At 45.1% G+C, this 18,308-nt stretch overlaps 1 long non-coding RNA gene across 1 annotated transcript in view; it reads left to right on the top strand.

Moving 5' to 3' along the window:
• LOC116571098 overlaps window positions 1–10,510 on the top strand; it is a 42,652-nt gene extending 32,142 nt beyond the window's left edge. Inside the window, exon 3 of the long non-coding RNA XR_004277707.1 lies at window positions 10,397–10,510. This is a non-coding gene — a long non-coding RNA (uncharacterized LOC116571098). The remainder of the gene's footprint in view (window positions 1–10,396) is intronic.
• Window positions 10,511–18,308: the final 7,798 nt, after the last annotated feature.

Raw genomic sequence — 18,308 nt, 5'->3', positions numbered from 1 at the left:
ATCATCTGCCTCTGGCTTCTAAAGCGGGTTTGATAGGGTGGGGAGAAGTTGTGTAACAGAGAAGAAACATTTTTGGATGCCGTCCCTGGTGTTCCGGGAGGCTGACCTCATGTGCTGGGGAAGGGATGAGAGTCCCTCCCTTTCACTTCCGGCCAACTCTGTCGCCTGACGCTGCCGTCCTGAGGCTCTTACTGTTTGTAAAGCACTTGAGAAGGAGGAGACCATTTTCTCCCAATTGCGACGTGGCAAAACAGGGTTGAACCTGGAGCCAGAAGAACTAGGTCTTACTCTCGGTTCTGCCTCTCTTTGGTTGACTGTCTTGACCAACTTGCTTACTTTTCTCTGTGCTTGTTGCCTCCTCTGGAAAATGGAAATAAGAATACCCCTTTACAGGGTTCTTGTGAGACACAGACAAGCTGATCTCAAAGTACTGTGATGATCTCGCGGAGTTACGATGTCACCGTACTTTTGTCTAAACTGATTCAGTTCCTTCATCTCACATCCTGGGTGCGATGCTTCCTCTCACCTTCTGTGGCTGCACCTGAAAGATGGCCTTTACATGGACCACAACATATTTGGGTATTATTAGAGAAAAATCAGTGCTGTTTTAGAAGACAAAAAGGAATGGGATGTATAGATACATAGATTGGTCACGTAGGGGCACAACAGAGTACGTTAAGCAGGCAAATGCTGAACATAGGGAAAAAAATGGAAGGACCAGGAGACATCTAGAAATCATGACATAATCCATATTCTTGAGACCTTAAATTGACCCCAGTGGTGATGATGACCCTTCTGGCCCCTTATGTTCGGTGCCCAAGAAATCTTGATGAAGACCATAGCTGCTCATCAGGCTACGGGATAAAATACAGCTGTGGCCAAATGTACTTACCCCTGTGTTTCAGGGGGCAAGTACATTTGACTTGCCCCCTGTTGACTGTTGACTCGAGACCTTTCATCTGCCAATTTGCCTTGCTCAAACCATCTACCCTGGTCCATGTAGCCATACTATCGTGAGTAGGAGGGTCAACGGTTACCAGGAGCTAGGGTTTGCTGGACATGGAGGTGGAGATTGACTACAAACGGGTGAGACATAGAAGAATTTGGAGGAGGGAGAGGAATTGTTCTGTATCTTGATTGTGGTGATAGCTTCATGACTGTATTTGCCAAAATTCACAAAATCATAAATGGAAAGGGATGAATTTTATTGCATATAAATTATACCTTCATTAAAAAAAAAAACAACTAGGATATCCAAGTCCTTCCCCCAAAATATGACAGTTTGTTTGTTCCGGGATGGAGCCTAGGGATTGTTTTATAAAAGCTCCCCATGTGGGAAATATCTGCTTCTGTCCAAGATGGAGTTAACGGAGGGAGTTTTTCCTTCCTGCCTAAGGGAGCTAAAAGCAAAACAAAAACAGACAAAATATGAAAGAACAGTTTTCAAGTCTTTGGACATCAGGCAACCAAGGACCCTGCAATTGGAAGGTGATAAATTGTTCATTATCTTGATTTTGGTGATGATCTCATGGATGTATACACATATATTAAAACTTACCAAATTGTTCCCTTTCCTTATGTACACTCTATTGTACGTCAGTTATAACTCCATAAAGGTATTTTGTTTGTTTGTTTGTTTGTTTTAATTCCCCAAGTGATTCCAAGAGTATAGATAGAGTTGAGAGTCATTAGCCCAAACCTATGACCCTACTTGGCTCTGGGATCTAATATCCCTTGTTCCTAATAATTTGGCCGCGGGATCTAATATCCCTGTTCCTAGTAATTTGACTCCAACGGAACGCAGCTAAAGAACATAAAATATTAAAGTTCATTAGAAGACTTACTTTGCTTAAATGGAACTCATTCTGGAAAATAAGTTTGCGCTTGCAGAAATAATATTTTTTGCTAATGATTCTTCTGATAGCTCACCGGAAAGAAAGAGGAGCTCGACCGTCCATGAAAAATTTTTTAAAAGTTTAGTACAAAATACATTAATCATGGCTGCTGGGCAGTTTACAATATGCATTAAAAGCCTTAACACTGTTGATAACTTTCGACTCGGGATTTGAACTAAGGAAATAGGAAACGGGCAGTGTTCTAAATAGCAAAACACATGAACGAACTCAGAGTCCAAGCAGAGGGGAGCAGGTGCAGTCGGAATCGAGTAGGTCTGGTTCAAAGAATGTCATGGAAAACCAGCCAATGACAAGAAAATGTCTGCCAGATAGGATGCTTTTGGCTCCAAGTAGCAGAAGATCTTACCCAGTGGGAACCACAAAGCTGTTTCTGTCAGCACGTGAGAAGATGCCCTGTTTGGGGATGGTTGTGAGGGGGAACTCAGCAGCTTGGCAAGGAGCAACAGTACTGGTTCTGACAGACTTTCTTTTCCTGGCGCGTCCTCTCAGGCTTGCTCCTTCCCCTCGCCAGCCTGCAAGATGGCTGCCCTGGTTTCTGGCACCTCCAGGGTAGGGAAGGACAGGCTCCTTCCTGCAGGTCAGTTTTTTGGGGTTTTGTTTTTAAGACCAAAAGAACGTTTTCCACAAGCTTCCGACAGACTTCCCGCTGGTCTCTTTGGCCAAAATAATCTCACAAGCTTATTCCCAAGCCAGTCACTGACAAGACCAGGGGAATTATCTGGAACGGCTTAGACCAATTAAGTTTAATTCCCCCCGGAGCTAGAGAAGAACCCAGCTTTCCCTCCGGCACAAGGCTGGCCTATATCTGAACAAAATCAGGGCTGCCTGGCAAAGCAGAAAGGAAAGAAATGGCTATTAGCTAGGCTAACACCAACTAACACCAACTAACACCAACTAACACAAAAGTGAATTTAGATAGGCCCAGGAAGAAAGAATGAAATGTTATACATTTAAAAAAAAAAAAAAGATTTCATTTATTTGACAGATAGAGATCACAGGTAGGCAGAGAGGCAGGCAGAGAGAAGGGGGGGGGGAAGCAGGCCCCCCGCTGAGCAGAGAGCCCCATGGGGCTCCATCCCAGGACCCTGAGATCATGGCCTGAGCCAAGGCAGAGGCTTAACCCACTGAGCCATGCAGATGCCCCAATGTAATGCATTTTTTTTTAAACGTCATGTCCGGTTGATGGGATTACAGACAGTATTTGTTTTTCTTACATCAGCTTTTCCCTTTGTCCCCTAAATTTTCTGTAATGAGTATCTAATGTGTTTGAACAACAACAGCAAAAAAACCCTCAAGATATGTTATCTTCAATATTTACAGCCTCACTAGGGCTTTTTGGAAAGTAAATACTAAGAGCGGTTACATAAGATGAAACCAGGGAATTCAGCTGAGGCTGGAATCTGTCTGGTGCAGCCTCCAAGACGGGGGGGCGGGGTGGGGGGAGGCCTTCGGCACCCGTGTGTGTCACTAGGACCCGGGGCCCCCACGGAGATGCCAGCAGGCCTGCCTGAGGGGGCTGCCCCCACCGCTGGGAAGACTGTGATCAGCCCCTTCTCTTCTCAAACCAGAGGGCAGGGCAGCCCAAACCAGATTCCACGCCAGTCCTCAGAGCCCAGGGTGGGGGTGGGGGACAGGGCAGAGGAGTTACTGTAGACCAGACTAGAAAACGGGGTTACCCTGGGACCCCGGGCCGCGCCACAGGCCGGAAGATAGGGCTAGAAGAACAGCAATGGAAGGTGTGGAAAAGAAGACAAAAAGTAGCAAGGTCACTCTGTGCCCCTGGAGCACATGTGCAGTAACCTGGCTCGGGAGCACGTACAGGTTGTGGCCATCTCAGGCTGGAACGGTGGTCCCGTGTGCCCTGAGCACCATGGAAGGTCGCTTCTCAGGCCATATCTGGGGCTCAAAGGGATGAAGGAGACCAAGAATGGGCCAAGGGTTGGCCAATACTGAGCAAAGGCACTCAAGATGTTCTGCGACCATCTACGTTTAGTCACCGAACTTTTGAGCTTCTCTCTCAAGCCCTACCCAGCCTGGCTTTCTGCATCCAGCCAGACGCTGGGGGAGATGAGCGAGGTGGCTCCAGGGGAAACCAAACCCACCAGCTGTAGAGTAACCCAGACCTCAGTTCCTATGGGACTCCACCACCTCCCAGCTGGGCACATTTGGACAAGCTCCTTCACGACTCTCTGCCTTTTTTTTTTTTTCCCCACCTGTAAAATGGGGCTAAGGCTGCTTAAGCCATTACACTAGCGAGCTCATGCAAGGTCTGACAAGCTCCTTCTGTGTAAGTGGCGATGCTGGACGGGTTGCAGTTGCTCAGAGCACACCCCCAGCGGGTGCAAGGAGTCCCCTCCCCCGCCCCCCACCATGGGCTCTGAGCTTCGGTATTAATTGAACACTCTGAGGCCAGGACTCTGGAGCTGTTGGAGTCACTTTTCTGAATGAGCTTCTAATGGGGGCAGGTCCCTTCCCCCCCGCCCCCGGAAAAATAAATGAGTCTTTGAAAGTGATACCCGGCTAACTTCACCTGCTCACAGCTGGACCACCTTCCGCCCAGGAAGTGAGCTCTGGCTCTGGGGAAAAACAGATTATGCCTGAGGGGCTGAAGGGAGAAAGTCAGTTTAAGAGCACTTCCATCGGGAAGGATTATGCGGGCGCCGGGAGGATGGGACTGGAGAAGGAAGGAAGAGACAGCAACCCCAGCCAGATGCTGGAGCGATTCTTCCGTCTGGGAGAAGCTGCAACTTTGATTTCCATCCTTTGGAAACGTTGAGTTCTTTGCTGTTCCCGGTGTGGGGGTGTAGCCCAGCTCAGGGAACAGCTCAGGAGAGCCTGAGGGGAGACGGATAGTGAATTCTCGCCAGTGAACTTTTCTGGACCATCAGAGGGCTTCATTGATTCCCTGTAAGACCCCGTAGTCCTGCAGTGGACACTAGGGCATCTCTTCAGTGGGGAGCGTAGTCTTGGTGGCCCATCTGGACGCAGAATTCGGGTTCAGCAGCCATTGCAACTGTCCGGAATTGGGGATGGTGGGGGAACGTGGGGCATATGAAGACGGGAACTCTCAAGGTCATGTTTCTTTATCCACCTTGCCTAAACTAAAAGGGGGCCCCTACAGAGCTCACCAGGCTGTTAAAATCCCATCTCATGACAAAACGTGGCCAATGTATCAGAGACTTTGTATGTCCCCCTTTTTTTTAACCTAGAATGTTTTATTTTAATGTTGTTATCAAAAATCTTAATTTAGTTTTTTTTAAAGATTTTTGGGATTTTTTTTGTTTTTGTTTTTGTTTTTATAATTTTTTAATGAACATATAATGTATTATTTGCCCCAGGGGTACAGGTCTGTGAATCACCAGGTTTACACACTTCACAGCACTCACCATAGCACATACCCTCCCCGATGTCCATAACACAACCACCCTCTCCCTACCCACCTCCCCCTGCCCCGGCAGCCCTCAGTTTGTTTTGTGATACTAAGAGTCTCTTATGGTTTGTCTCCCTCCCGACCCCATCTTGTCTCATTTATTCTTTTCCTACCCCCCCCAACCCCCCATATTGAACTTAGAATGTTTTGGTGAGTTTCTGTATTTTATCTAAGAAAAGGAGTGCATTTGTGAAAATAAGGAGTGGTATTTTCCAAGTTTGCATTTTGATGAACTGTTCATTTCAGATCTCAGAGATCATACAGCTACTGAGTTTAAACACATGGGGGAACTTAGACTCAGAGGTAAAAGGGCTTATCCTGAGTCTCAGTGCTTGCTGGTGGTTGGCCCAAGACGAGAGCCTGGGGTTTCATGTAAATACTTAATGGATTTGGGTGTGTATTTACTACTTTATACAAGTTTATAGTAGTAAATAATCCCTTTACTAGATATGTCCTTTGAAAATATCTTCTCCCCTGGCTCCTCCCGCCAAATAGTAACTAATCTTTATTTCAGGGTAATACATATCCGTCTTTTAAGGAGCCCAATAGCGCTACTGAATTTACAACTGGAAACGATGGTCCCCATCTTTGAATGTGGCTCCTCAGAAAGAGGGCCACCTCCTAACCTGTCCCCTGCTCCCTCTGGCTTGTGCCTCCATGATTTAAAATAAACTGTTAATACTGAATTTCTTTCTTTTTTTTTTTTTTTAAGAATTTATTTATTTATTTAGAGAGAGCCCATGCACATGAGCAGGGGAGGAGCAGAGGGAGAAAAAGAGAATCTCAGGCAGACTGAGTGCCAAGTGCAGAGGCCCAGGCCCATGTGGGTCTTGATCCCATGACCTTGAGACTATGACCTGAACAGAAATCAAGAGTTGGATGCTCAACCGAGCCACCCGGCACCCCAACACTTAATTTCTTAAATTCCCAACTTAAGGCTACTGACTTGCTAATTTGCAAGGTGAAGATTTAGTACTTTACTAATCCACCCCCCTACCCCTGACCCACCTATATTTAGTGGTTATTTTTAAATTTCTGATTAAACTGGAAATCAGCAAATAAATTATTATGGCCATGTAAATATTCTTTTCTACTGAGTCAATTAATATGATTTTATTTCCTTTCTGTTTTCAAAATTTTCTTGTTCTTGGAGTTAATAGTTACCTTATATTTTAAGATTTCCTTAGTTTTCCAGGTACTGTTACTAATTCTTAAACTTGCCAATGAAATATACTTTCCCACCAGCCCTATTTTCCACCTACATCAGGTTTCCTTCCAGGTAACTATTTTTCCTGGCTGGATCTCCACTGAAACCCCACCTTCCTGCTCCCAGCCCACCAGGAGCTCCATAGGCTCTGCCCAGACATCAAGGTAGGGCTGTCTTTCATAGGAAGTCCTTCTGTCTTGAGTTGGGGTCTCCTGTTTCCCAACCCTATATATTTTTCCTGGATGAACAACTTACTCGTTTCGGTAGACCACTTTCCTGATGTAAAAATGTGAAAGTGGCTGTATTCTGCCCTCAGATTTAGTGGGTAGTTGGGCTGGGTATAAGCTTTTCCTTTAGAATTTTCAAGGCATTGTTCCTTTGATGTCTGGCTTCCCATGTTCACATTTGGACAGTCTGAGACTGTTATGACTTCTGATTTTTTTCTATGATCTGTTTCTAGGGATATTCTCTTTATCCCTTTGTGGGGGAAGATTATGCTGAGCACCCCCTAGATATTAGACATTGTATTAGAAGTTTTACATGCATCATATTGTTCAGTCCTCACCAAAGATAAGCAAGCAAACCTGAAATAGAAATTTCTTTTCCACTTTTCTAGTAAGGTAAATGAGACTCAGAGAAGGTGAGTGAATTACCCAAAACATCAGGCCTGTCATTGGCTGTGACAGGTTATGCTGTAGTAACAACGGCAAAATCTCACGGAAACTTCTATCATGTCTCTATCATGTGTCCTATGTGATTGCCAGTGGGCTCTGCTTCTCATGGTCACGCATACAGACTCAGGTTCCCAAGGCTCTAACTAAACATGTCTTTCCATGATTAATGCAGCAGCAGGAAGGGAAATGACGAACCTCATAATGGTTCTCACAGTTTCTGCCTGGAAGTAACAAGTTTCATTGGCCAAAATCTGTCTTATGCTATACCTTACTTCCAAAGGCAGTGGAAGGATTTCCATGGGAGAATTCCTTTCTGGCATTTTTTCCAGAAATGCTTATGTTTTAGTTTTTGTTTGTTTGTTTGTTTGTTTCAAATCTCAAGTCCCAGTAATATTTAGCCAAGAAATAGGGAAAATAGGAAAAAGTCGTGGTTCTCCGGCAAGAGTTAAAATGGAAGAATCAACATAGAGATGTTACTGGTTCAGAGGACTCACTTGTGTCAAGTTGAAAGCAAGACAAGGAACAACAGTAATGCACAAAATCAAGGGTTAAGGTGCCTCTTCTAGGAACCAGGGCAGGGGCACCCTGGAAGCCAAGAGCATTTAATGAGTCAGTCTTCGTAGCTGCTCTTGTTGTGTTCTGTGGGTTCAGGGACCTGGCTGCTAAGTGAGTCATTCTTACAAATAAAATAAATATCAATAAGTTATGTATGATAGACCTCACACAAGTCCTATGAGTTATGTTGGAAGAAATCAGTTTTGGAAACAAGATACACCCTTAAATTGGCCATTTCGACACAGGCTCCCATTTAGTACTGTTATCTCTGGTAGGGGATCTGACTGTTAGGTTCCTGAAACACAACCCAGTAACATTCACTGGTATTTTCCAGGGTTTGAATGTTCTCTTCAGGCTACAGGTCTTTGTAAACACTTTAATGCAAGAAATGCAAAGAGCAGACGAAGTGAATATTGTGGAATACTCTGATGGGAAATTAGAACAAAAATCTGAATTAGTAAAAGCAGTATCAATTTCAACAGCAAAATCAAAGCCAGGACAAGAAGACAAGAAAAATTGATATTTTTAATTTGTGATATTAAAAGAGGAAATAAGCTTGTAGGAAAAGATACATATTCTGAAGCTCAACTCAGAGGTGCTTTTGGATGAGCTCCCAACAGTTGAGCAAATGTCAAGGCCAAAAAGGAAATTCCTCCGGCAGTTAATGCCTTGTGTGTTTTAAATTTTCATTTTAATAATAATACCGTACAGAAATATTTGTTGCAACTACATTCCATTTTTATAATAATTTTTATTTGATATTTATGTCTCCTTTCCCTTTTAATATGTTCCATTGTCAAACATCTACATAAGGAAAAGATTATTTTTATGTTATTGAAACATATACTCTTACCACAAGAAATTGATTCATAATAATAATAAACCATTTATTACACTTTTAAAAAATATTTTATTCAGGGGGACCTGGGTGGCTCAGTTGTTAAGCGTCTGCCTTTGGCTCAGGTCATGATCCCAGGGTCCTGGGACTGAGCCCCATATCAGGCTCCCTGCTCAGTGGGAAGCCTGTTTTCCCCTCTCTCATTCCTCCTGCTTATATTTCCTCTCTTACAGTCTCTCTGTCATAAATACATAAATTCTTTTAAAAAATATTTTATTCGTTTATTTGAGAGAGAGAAAGAGCACAAGGAAGGGGAGAAGCAGAGGGAGATGGAGAAGCAGACTTCCCGCAGAGCAGGGAGCCTGACCTGGGGGCTCCATCCCAGGACCCTGGGATCATGACCTGAGCAGAAGGCAGATGCTTAACCAACTGAGCTGCCAAGGTGCCCCATTACTATTTTTTAGTGAAACCCTCCAGCAGGATGATCCTATTACAGAAGAAGGACTTGGTGGTCATTATGGTTACACATTATTTATTAAGTGTCATGAAAAATACAGAATAATTTGTGATTTCAGAATTCCTGGGAATTCTCATTTCTTATTCCCAAATCCCAAAGACTGATGCCTCTTGGGAATTTGGAAATACCAAGCAATGGGCAACAGAAGACCCTGAAATAACCATCGTCAGAAATATTTGGTAAATTGTACTAAGTGCCACTCAAATGGTGTGAGAATCTAAATCTTTCCTATTCTAGGACTTATATTTTTGTCCTCTACCTGAAATCTCCTCTATTGTCTCTGGGTATTAATATTGATTCATTCATTCACTCATCCAGCGAGAATTTCCTGGACCTACATTGGCAGGAGCCATACTGCTCTAGCACAGAGATGTTCCATCAATATCTCTGTTGACTGGCTGATAGCCAGGCACTGAAAGGTGCTCTAGCAAGAAACACTGGTTCTGAAGGGGTGACACAGAGGATAGCCCCGCTCTGATGGGGAGTAGAAGGTAAACTCAAGAGAACCCAGGGCAGTGGGAATGGAAGGTATGGAGGATGGCTGGTGAGGTCCCACTTGGCGCTGTGAGTACTCATGAGACAAGGGAGAAAGTCTTGAAGTAGAGTCAGGGGGCATCTGAGAGAAAGACGAGAGGTTGCCAAGACACACACCGTGCTGAGTGGGAGCATGGACTTTGACATCTCCTGATCCTGGATTCAAATCCTAATTCTGTGGTCGTGTCAAATTGTTCAAGTGCTTCAAGTCTTGGTTTTCTCATCTGAAAAATGGGAACGACAGTACTTAACCTCAAGGCATATAATCTGAGTTAGACATATTTATATGTACTTATAATACATCAGACTCTTGGTACAGCCCCTGGAAATGCTCAGAGAGAGTTCTTTATCGTGGTGTATTATCATTTTGCCTCATCCTCAATATGCTTGAGAATTTTCAAACATTTATGAGTAATGTGCCATGTGAAGATGCAGAAATTTCTTCTAGAAACGTCTTCAGTGAATCAAGAGTTCTTGCCTAAAGGGAGACTATTTAAAACGTAGCCTGACTTGCTGGAGGAAAAAAAAAAAAAAAAGGACCTGAGCTTTCATATTTCCTTTTTCATTTAGTGATGGGAAAGGTTTTTCTTAGCCTGTTTGTCCTGAAACCATGGATACAGCATAAAAATAAAAGTACGCGGCTGCCCTGGGATTTGAAATGCATGTGGTAGTCAGAAAGCATAAATAAATATATCTGATACGTTTCCAATATCTTTTCTTTCAAGATAAATGTGGAACCCATCTCTCCTCCAGCCGGTTGCGGGGTCATGGTGCGCCCTCTGGTGGCCGGTCTTTTTTAACGCCTTCACCCACCCAGATGAGCATGCTTGAAGGACCTACCCCTGGTGAGTACTTCCCTCTTCAACTAAGAAGGAGGATCCACAGTGTGGGGGCTGCTTTCTCAGCCAATGGCTAGGGTATATCTGTTTCCATGATTTTCTAAGGGAAGACTGCCTTCTGGATGCACATGGATTTTTTTTTTTTTTTCAAGAACATCTTCCATATATACGTCACCTTACACCTGTCTTGATCTGTTTGGCCAAAACTGAGTCTGGTAAGTAAGTAAGTAGGAGGTGGCACCATGATGGCAAATATCCCTGGCAAAGTGGGATGTGGGGGCTTTGCATATCATGGAGGTAGTTGAGCCATATCACTTTAACCAAATGATCCTTTCTGCAACGGGAAGCTGCTGAAAGGTTTAATGACCGGGAAGGAGAAAGGGGCGTGATCAAATTTATAAGGCAGAAAAGTCACACTGGCTGAGGTGAGAAGGGATGGTACGGCATAAAATCTTGGAGACCAGAGGATGGTCAGGAGGAAATTGCAGAAGAGCAGGTGTCAAACCGTTACCGTCCGGACAGGGTGGTGCAAAAGGGCTGGGGAGAGGAATTCCTGGAGATGTCTGGAAGGTGTTCTCGTGCGAGACGTGGCTGTTGATTAGATGTGGAGAGCAAGGAAGAGTCAGGAGTCGAGAATGTGGTCCGGGTTTTTGGCTTGGGCGACTGGGGAGGTGGTGGCGCGGTTCAATGAAATTGGGACTGTGGGAGAGACCCAGGTTCCAGGGAGTGACCCCCTCCGTGGAGTTCAGTCTAGGACACGTCCTGCTAGAGGAAGCTGTGGGATCTCCAGGTGGGGGATTCCATCTGACTCTTAATCCAAGTTCTTTCCCCTCTGCTTGGCTGCCTCATCCTCCAGACACGGATCAGACTTTGGAATGGTGGGGAGAAGGTGCTCTCGGGGACCTGTAGTCCTCTTGGTCCAATGATTTGTCCTGTGTATCCATCCCTTTTGGTCTGAGGGAAGGAATAGTGGAGAAGGAATGCATGGAGGAAACCTCAGTATTACCATATCCCTTTTTCCAGAAGCATCTACCCACCATTGTCGTACGGTAATTAATTCAGGCAAGTGTCATCAATGGATGCTAAAACCAATTTGTTTGTAAACAAACTCTCTACGCAGTCCAGAAGTATCTCTCTATAGATTTATTCTGACCAAAAAAAAAAAAAAAAAAAGTAACGTTTAGAGTGAAGAAACCTGGTGACACCACCAATATCCATTCACAGATTATTTAATAATTATAAAAAGGGAAGGGTTTCTTTCACATGGAGAAAGTGCCTGGTTACTACTTTAAGCCCATGATGGACGTTAAGGTCATCAACAGTGGGACAAACCGACAGCAGGTGCCTCCCCATGGGGTGTGCTGAGAAGGACCCGGCATGTGCATAATTTGAACTCGTCCAAAGGAAACACCACAAAAACCAAATTTAAAGGATATACTAGAAAACCACAGATCTATATTCTTGATGAAAGACAAATGTTGAGGAAATTTCTGGAATTAAAAGAGACTGAAGAAACATGACAACGAGGTGTAAAAATATGCGATTCTAGATTCAGAAACTATGTTGTTAAGGGAACTATCAGAGGGACTGTCCAAATTTGCATATGATCACGTTCAGTAATAGTATCGTATCAGTGTTGAGTGTCCCTGCTCCGATCACTGTGCCCTTTTTCTCAGATGCTTGCCCACATGTTTATGTGGAAAGGGTCAGGATGTCTGCAAATCACCTCAAACATTTCCTGTCTCGGTCCGTGCAGGCTACTGTAACAAAATACGACAGACAGTGGAACTGATAAATAGCAGAAATTTATTTCTCCTTGTTCTGGAGTTTGGGAGTCCAAGATCACGGTGCCAACAGGATTGGGTGAGGCCGTCTTCCAGGTAGCAGACTTCTTATACCCTTACATGGCGGAAGGGTTGGCGAGCTCTGCGGGGTCTCGCTCATAAAGACAGTACTCAGCATCAGCACTCTGTCTCCATCACCTAAAACTTCCCAAAGGCCTCACCGCCTCATAACGTTCCAAGGGAGGTTTGATTTCAACTTATTAGTTAGGGAGAGGGCAGAATCATTCCGCCTCTGGCACTTCTGGACAATCATTAATATGTGGGGGGGTCCTGGATGGCTCAGTGGGTTAAGCCTCTGACTTTGGCTCAGGTCATGATCTCAGGATGCTGGGATCGAGCCCCACATCGGGCTCCTTGCTCATCTGGGAGTCTGCTTCTCCCTCTCCCCTTCCCCCGCCCCTCCTCCCCCTTGTGTTCATACTGTCTGTCTCAAATAAATACATGAAAAATAATAATATATTAATCAGTATATAGAGACATAAAGCAAGAATGGTAAAACATTAATGACTGGTGGATTAAGAGTATATAATGGTCCACATACTCTTTCTACAATGTTTCTGTGGCTGATCTTTTTTTCAAGATTAAAAAAAAGAGAGAGAGAAAGTAAGTCTACCCAACCCATACACAAGTAGAGGGGATTCTGAACACAGAAATCTAACCAGTGTGTCTTTTTAAAAAAAAAGTCAAATACAATAATATTATCTTTTATAGCCACTAAATTCCGTCTTGATGAAATGTCAAAATAGGAAACGGGTGAAGGAACAATTTCCTGCGCGTCCCGGCTCTTAAGAATGCGCAGTATTTGCTGTCAGTTTAGAACCTGCCGTGTTTAGGAAGGAATTTGTTCTCTTTTACATCGAGGCACCTCAACGGAAAGCTCCCGAGGTCCAAAGGACAGCTGGGGCACGTACTGCCCCCGGGCAGACGTCCTTGTCCACCAGCCACGTGTCCGTGGGCGGCCTCCGGAACCAGGCAGGCTGCGCGCACCCGCTGTTCTGGGGTCGGGGTCGGGGTCGGGGGAGAAGGGGGAGGCCGGGGCTCTTCTGATCTTTCTCACCGCCCAGGTGAGCTGGCGCGGGAAGCCGGGGAATCAGAGCGCTGAGACGGACCTTGGAAGGCGCCCAGGCCATCCCTCTCCTGCTGCCCATCTGTGGCTACAGTCTCCTCTCCAAAATCCCAACCAAGCGCTCCGCCAGCCTCGGTCCGAGCAGGTGACTCAGATCCCCAGACGGCCCCTCCGTGGCCGAAAAGCTGGCGTCATTTGAGCATCCTTTCTCTTAAAAAGAGGTGTTGGAACGAAAGGTCTGCTTCGATTTTTCGAGGCAGCTAGTGAGAAATTTTTAATGAAAACAATGTCAAAACAGGTTGACTAAAACCGACTGACAGTCAATAATTAAAGGCCCGTTGACTGTTTCAGATCCTTCCACGAGGCATTGCTGATTAACGTCTTTCAGAAATAGGAGAAATTTACAGATCGGGATGCTTCTTCATCACCTCCTAAGGCATGCCCATTCTACGAGTTTATTTTTTAATAAAACAAAAATAGGCAGAACAGAATTCTGTGTACACATATAGTAGGCTCGAGCACACATACGGATAACATGTTTGCAGGAGCACAGGTAGGAATGGGGGAGGTGACCCGGGGCATTGCAGGGAGGGGGTGTGGACAAGGGAAGGGGAACAGAAGAAAAGAGGAAAGCTTTTACTTTGCACCTTACAGGTTTTATTATTGTTTAAGTTTTTTTTTTTTTAAAGAGCATGTGCTATTTTTATCATGAAAGCATGTTTCTCAAAACATTTTTAAAAAATGACGAAAAGAAGAAATCCCCTAAATTGAGCTGAATTCTGATGGCCTGGAGTTTGCATCTTGTAGCACACTGTGGGGAACTCAGAATAAGCCTGATTCCTTCTTGCAAGTGGTAGCAAGTCAGCAGTGTGATGCCTCCCCCTGGGGCCCTCCTGTTTCTCTTCTCCAAGCTTGTGTGTTCCCATTCCATTCAGCTGTCGTTCAGCTGACAAGGTTTCAAGTCTCTTTGACTTCCTGTCACCCTCCGCTGAGCTAAAGCGTATCAAGTGGGCTCAGGGAGAAAGCCATTCGGAAGTCCGACGGCAGCTGGGCATCTGCTGAAAATTAGCAAGCTTGTGGTTCCTGGTGTTTGTGCACTAACTTGGCCTAACTTTGTGAGGTCTCAGGTGCTCTCTTAAGAGATGTGTCAGTGTTGGACAAAAGCAGGTCTGCAGGGTCCCCATTGTCATTACCGCCAAGAACTCTGACAGCACGCAGAAAACCTGGCCAATTGATCAATGTGAACCCAGGTCGAGAACAGCCACGGTCTTGCGTGAGATCCTGGTCAGGCTTATCCAGAATAAAACCAGGTCAGAGCTTGAAGTTGTGTTCATCTATGACTGGAGAGACCATACCTTCTGCTTGCCCAGCTGAGTCCTGGTTTAAGGCCAATTTGTGCTGGCATAATGCTTAATGATGTCCCCGTTACTCATTTTTTTTTTTAAGATTTTATTTATTTATTTGACAGAGAGTGATCACAAGTAGGCAGAGAGACAGGCAGAGAGAGAGGAGGAAGCAGGCTCCCCGCTGAGCAGAGACCCCCCACCCCCATGCAGGGCTCGATCCCAGAACCCTGGGATCATGACCTGAGCCAAAGGCAGAGGCTTTAACCCACTGAGCCACCCAGGCGCCCCCCCGCTTACTCTTAAAGGTGGTACAGTTTGGATGATGAGACCCATGGTCACCCACTTATCACATATCATGATAATACTACCTCCTTCACATGCACAAATGTTCTTAACGTTAGAAAAGGAGTTTCTCCCCGGCTTTAGCAACATCCGGTGGATTTGTGAACCTCTCAAATCCATCGATGGCAAATTCCAGGAAACAAGACAGCTTCGTCTCTGAGGTTACAGAACCACCTTGGAAATGGCGCCCCCTCCCCAACTTCATTCTGGGGAGCCAAGCACTAGATTCCATGAAACAACTGATTTCAGCTGTTTAGGTTTCCAGCCCACCTGGCACTAAGCGCTCCCCTGACACTCCATCCAGGAAAATGTCTTCCCCCAGGAATCAGGAGTATTAACGATGGTATAGCCCAAGATGTGCACTGATGCCAGCCTATGCCAAAGAGGAGAGGGCATAACAATGTGGTCCAAGGTGTTGACTCTGCCATTTATCTGGGCAGGTGTCTTAACTACTCTGTTACCCGGCTTTACCATCTGTAAAGTGAGGCTCATGGTGGTCCCTACCTCTTACAGCTGATAGGTTTACATGAGTTATTTATTTATTTATTTATTAGTCTTTCGAGTCTTTATTTAAATGCCAGCTAGTTAACATACAATATAATATTGGTTTCAGGCACAGACTGTAGTAATTCATCATTTAAATCAACACCTGGCGTTCACGACAAGCCCCCCCTTAATCTCTACCACCTTTTCCATACACACCTCCCCCGGCCCCTCTCCGGTCACCGTCAGTTTGTTCTCTGTAGTTAAGAGTCTGTTTTATGGTTTGGTTTGCCTCTCTCTTCTCTTTGTCCCCCTCTATGTTCATTTTGTTTCTTGAATTCCACAAATGAGTGATGTCATATGGTACTTGTCTTTCTCTGACTATTTCGCTCAGCATAATACCCTCCAGCTCCGTGCACGTCGTTGCAAATGACAAGATTTCATTCTTTTTTTAGGTCTCATATTCCGCTGTATATATACACCACAACTTTACCCAGGCCACCCAGCAATAGATGGACATTTGGGCACTCTCCCTAACTTGGCTATTGTAGATAATGCTGCTATAAACATCAGGGTGCACGTATCCCTTTGAATCAGTATTTTTGTGTCCTTTGGGTAAATACCCAGTAGTGCAATTGCTGGGTCATAAGGTAGCTCTGTTTTTAACTCTGTGAGGAACCTCTACACTGTTTTCCGGAGCGGCTGCACCAGCCTGCGCGAGGGTTCCCCTCTCTCCACATCCTCGCCAACCCCTGTGGTTTCCTGTCTTGTTAGTTTTAGCCATTCTGACCAGCGTGAGGGGGTATCTCCCTACAGCTTTGATCCGTTATTATTTTAAAACATTGCCTGGTGCATGGCCTGTGCTACATGAGCATTTGGCAAATGAGAAACAGAGTAAGTTGACCTTGATTGTGTGGCTTCAGGCTAGAACGGTCAGAGGAAAGAACATAAACAAGAAGTGTCCGAGTGGATCTGCCTGGGAAATTCGAGAATCCAGCTGGGCTCTGTTTAGGAAACATAACCAAAGAATAGAGTTTACCAGCCGGAGCACCCCGCCCACAGCACACATGGGGGAAATGGCCCTTTCATAGAGTGGCGCTCTGGACACCGGCCTGTGTGCTTTTCCCTCCGTGTCACTGAAGGCTGAAATAGACCATCCTCATGAGTGCGGGGAGGACGGAACAGTTCAGTGGTTGCTGCACTGAATCACGTTCCAAGACACAGCATCAGAGGAAGAAACAACAGCCATGCCGAGTTACTGACATGCCTTCACTTACACGAAGCCCCCTTGGATTTATCTAGGGCCGGCAACTGGAGGACACCTCTTTCCCCTTCTCTCCTGTGATGTATCATCAATGTTCGTGCACGAGGCTATCTGGAGGTTTTGGGGAGCCAGAGTTCTCACTAGGCTGGACGACGAGAACAACATACAAATGATCCTTGAAGCAGGTCTTCTCTGAGTCTGAGCTTTCCCCCAGTTCTCTTGCTTTTGCTGCCTTCACCTGAAGCCCCCCACCCCACCAGGGAGTATAAGCCCAGCACAGCCCAGCCTTCCTCACGGAGCTGGCTTTCCCATGCTCCATGGTTAATTTGCCCCCCCCCTTTTTTTTAATCCTACCTTCTTTTCCTTCCTTTTGTGCATGAGCTAACATCACAGCTTTTCTTGGTCATTTAACTGTTCTGGGAGGTTTCAAAGATATGATGAGTTAATTTCATTAATTCAACTCTTAGAGTTGAAGAATCGACCTTGTGTCTTTTCTTAGATACTAAGGAGACCTCTTACTTGGCCTTCCATGCACTACTGTCTGTGAGTAATGACAGTTTTTGCTTGTTTTCTTCTCTTAAATATATACATATATATGATACTTTAATGAAGGAAAATAAAAAGAAGGAGAAAAAGCACTCCTTTTGCTCTGAATTTAGAACCAGACTCTAATTCCTATTCCAGACTGTCAGGACCACAAGGAAATGAGGAATATCCTCCCATAAAATGTTTCCTCTCCTGATTTCTTTCAGATGCTTCCAAACAGTCAGAAGTTTTAGATGGTTCTTTGGCCCAAGTCTGGTTCGGGTCATATATTCTGTCCGTGCCTGAGGCTGGGGCAGGTGTAGGAGAACAAATAACATCAGACATCTGTGCTACCTCAGGCTGCCAGATTTAGCAAGGAATGTTTGAATTTCAGGTAAAAATGAACACATTTTTAGGCTGAGTCTTTGCTGTTCAAATAGGTAGGATCAGGAGTATATGGGGCAGACTTAGACCAACACATTATTGCTTGTGCATCTGAAACTCAAACTTAACTGAATGCTCGCTCTGTTTTTATTTCGCTGTGTTTTTGTCTATCCTAATTTGCAACCCACAAGGTCAAAGCCATTGTTGGTGGTCCCAGTCCCTGTAAACGTATTCCCCGCATTGTTAGTGTCTAGATACTGCGGAGGCCGAGGGAATGTCTTTCCCCCAGGAACTGATTGTTCACATGTGAGGTTGAGGCTTGAAATTCCCCAGGGATGGAGTAGCACCTGTCAGATCTCTATGGTCTTCAGCTGACTGTGGTCTCGGCATTGGGTGACAGGCCCCAAAGAAGGGGACGCTGGAGAAAACCCCCCTTGCGCAGGTGCTTTGAGGATAATTTTGAGGTTTTAGAGCTAAAATACAGTATCCTGATTGGAACAAAGAAAAGGTGCCAAATGGGATACAAAATAAGTTATCAGATAAA

This window comes from Mustela erminea, chromosome 12 (assembly GCF_009829155.1).
Source record: "Mustela erminea isolate mMusErm1 chromosome 12, mMusErm1.Pri, whole genome shotgun sequence".
Lineage (NCBI taxonomy): Eukaryota > Metazoa > Chordata > Mammalia > Carnivora > Mustelidae > Mustela > Mustela erminea.
The sequence above is the reverse complement of the archived record's forward strand: the minus strand, read 5'-3'. Positions and strand labels throughout refer to the sequence as shown.